The 3,390-nt window shown below is 44.3% G+C and overlaps 2 non-coding genes across 2 annotated transcripts; both read right to left on the reverse strand.

Moving 5' to 3' along the window:
- Positions 1 to 2,896: 2,896 nt before the first annotated feature.
- On the reverse strand, positions 2,897 to 2,979 carry LOC119471417. The gene has a single exon (XR_005200461.1).
- Positions 2,980 to 3,057: 78 nt separating this feature from the next.
- LOC119471419 lies at positions 3,058 to 3,196 on the reverse strand. The gene has a single exon (XR_005200463.1).
- Positions 3,197 to 3,390: the final 194 nt, after the last annotated feature.

Here is a 3,390-nt window from a genome sequence, read left to right on the forward strand (position 1 = left end):
TGCACTTATTTTTAAAAGTTCCCCTGGGCCGTATTGAGTTCATCAGCTTTTCCTAGTTTCCATTACTGAAACTTCTAAAGCCACTATGGCTTAAGCCACCATCAATTTTTAGTGTTATAGGAAGGCAGGAGAAACTGTGTTTAAGCATAGGAAAATAAGTATGGAAACAACAATATTGCATTTCTAAAAATACTGAAAGTTAAATGCCTAAGAATAGAACAATAACTTTACATCTCATGAAAGACTCCACATGTAGACAAAAATTATAAAATAATTTTAATATACATATTGAAATTACAAGAATATATACCTGCCTAAATATGATGTAAACCTGAAAAGGACTAAATATTTTCAAAAATAACTTGTTTCAAGCAATCTTGTAGCTTACTTGAAGGACATTTTTTCTCCCAACTTGTATTTTGAAAGAGTTAAAACCTACAGAAAAGTTGCAAAAATAGAAGAATGTGGTACACGCCTATAGTCCCGGCTACTCAGGAGGCTGGGGCAGGAGAATCCCTTGAGCCCAGGAGTTTGAGGACAGCCCCAGCAACATAGCAAGCAAGACTCCCCTCTTAGAAAAAGAATAATGGGCTGGGAGCAGTGCCTCATGCCTCTAATGCTACACTTTCAGAGGCCGAGATGAACAGATCACCTGAGGTCAGGAATTTGAGACTAGCCTGGCCAACATGGCAAAACCCTATCTCTCCTAAAAATACAAAAATTAGCCAGGCAGGGTGGCATGCACCTGTAATCCCAGATACTTGGGAGGCTAAGGCAGGAGAATTGCTTGAACTTGGGAGGTGGAGGTTGCAGTGAGCCGAGATCATGCCACTGCACTCCAGCCTCGGCAACAGAGTGAGATCCTGTCTCAAAAGAACAGAACAGAAAATAAAAAGGAATAATGAGCAATAGTATACTCTTCATTTGGATTCCCCAGTTGGTAATATTTTGCCATATTTGCTTTTTCTTTCTCTGCCAGTGTACAATCACTGGATGACCATACATACACTGCATGACCATGTTTCAACGATTCAGTCAATGGCAGAATACATATGACAGTAGTCTCATAAAATCGGAATATTTTTTCTATATCTATCCTATGTTTAGATGCACAGATGCTTACTATTGTGTTTCAACTGCCTACAGTGTTCAGTACAGTAACATGCTGTACAGGTTTGTAGCCTGGGAGCAATAGGCTGTACCATATAGCCTAGGTGTGTAGTAGGCGCTACAATCAAGGTTTGTGTAAGAACACTCTATGATGTTCACACAATGAGATCGTCTAATAGCACATCACTCAGGATGTATTCTCGTGGTGAAGCAATGCATAACTGTATATGTATTTTTTCGAGTCATTAGAGAGTTAGTTGCAGGCCTCATGATTCTTCACCCCTATTTCAGCATGTATTTCCTAAGAACAAAGAACAATCTCCTACATAACTACAATATCATGATCAGGAAAATTAATGTCAATATTACCATGTCATCTATAATTTGTATGTCTCCAATTGTCCTAATATGGTCTTTTAGAGTTTTTAAAATCCAGGTTTTAATTAAGAATCCCATATAATATCTGTCACATCTTTAGTCTCCGTTAATGTGATACTATTCCTAGCTATTTTTTGGTTTCACCACACTGATGTTTTTAAAGAGTTCAGGTCGGTTGTTTTGTAGAATGTACCTCCATGTGGATTTGTCTCATTGTTTCCTCATAATTAGGTTCAGGCCAGACGTTTTCAGGGGAAATCCTATGCAAGTGAAATTGTGTTGTCACTGTAAAGGAGGGGCAGGCATGAAGTCAGTTTATCCCATTATTGGTGATGGGACACCATTACTTCATCATTTGGTGAACTAATACCTGGAAGATTTCTCCATTGCCAAGATACCCTTTCTTCTTCATGAGACTTGGAGACTATGTAAACATTCTCTCATATATTTGCATGTTTTAATATATGTAAACCTTTCCCTGAATGGTTTAAGAATCCACTCATTAGTGACATTTCCCATTAGAGAAAACAGTACATTTGGGAAGACCTGCCCATGGAGGTCTGCGGTGGGAAGTTGTGATACTTAACCTTTCTTAAATACGTGGAGGGCAAATTGAATAGAAAAGCGTGTACAGAAGTGAACACATTTGCGAAGCTTGTCTAAGATTTATCCATTTAATTGCATGGATATTTTGCCTTAAAAAGAACTGTAAATGAATACTTAATGTATGCTGATGTCTTCATGGGTGTAGAGTACTAAGGTCTGCGTTAAAAAAAAAAAGTAAGATGGGGTTGGGCGCGGTGGCTCCCGTCTGCAATCCCAGCACTTTGGGAGGCCAAGGCAGGCGGATCACAAGGTCAGGAGATCAACACCATCCTGACTAACACGGTGAAACCGCGTCTTTACTAAAAATACAAAACATTATCCGGGCGTGGTGACACGTGCCTGTAATCCCAGCTACTCAGGAGGCTGAGGCAGGAGAATCGCTTGAACCAGGGAGGTAGCAGTGAGCCGAGATTGCGCCACTGCACTCCAGCCTGGGCGACAAAGCGAGACTGCGTCTCAATAAATAAATAAAATAAAATAATTTAAAAAATAAGGTGGTTTGATGGAAGAACAGGTGGATAGCAATACAGTAAAATGTTAACAATTGGGGGATACCGGTGGTCGATATGTGTGCACTGTACAAGTCTTTCCATTTTTCTGTAAACTTGAGAAAAAACACCGCAAGACTACCACCAAAGCGTTTGAAAAGCAGGATTCAAAGGCTGGCATTCGCTGACGACTCAGAGAAACCGTCCTTGCCATCCACCACCGCCACGCCACAAAGCCCTAGGCAGCCCGGCCTTATAAGCCCTGGTACCGAGGGGCTCTCCGCCTCCCCTGCACCGGCCGCCTCCTGCTCGCCCGGCCTCAGTCTGTTCTCAGAACACACTCCATCACCTGGTTCCCAGAACTCAGATTGCGCAGTGGTCTCGTCATCATCGGCCAGAGCTCACAGTAAGCGCGGCAGAGGCCTCACTAGACTTCCCTCCCGCCCAGCCTCACCCGCTGTTCCTCACGCCCCAGCTCCGGGTCCCCCGGCACCACTCCGCTCGCCACGTTTTCATAATCCTCTCAGGCTCCGGGCAAGCGGCCCGCAATCGGACCTGATCATATAAGGAAAATACTGTGGGCTCATCCGGGGGCTGCAATGGGGACCCGAAAGTGCCCTAGCCTACTACACTTGCCGCAACCCAACTGCCGCCCACCTCTCCGCCTCGCCCCCAGTACGGTACCCAAACCCGACCCCGCGTCCCGCTTGGCAGCCTGAGCCTCTGCCCAACGCACTACGCAGCCGCCGGCCCCCAGGACTTCCGGTTTCCCCTCGCACTTCCGGTTCCCCCCAGCACTTCCGGTCTT

This window comes from Cebus imitator, unplaced genomic scaffold (assembly GCF_001604975.1).
Source record: "Cebus imitator isolate Cc_AM_T3 unplaced genomic scaffold, Cebus_imitator-1.0 Scaffold60, whole genome shotgun sequence".
Lineage (NCBI taxonomy): Eukaryota > Metazoa > Chordata > Mammalia > Primates > Cebidae > Cebus > Cebus imitator.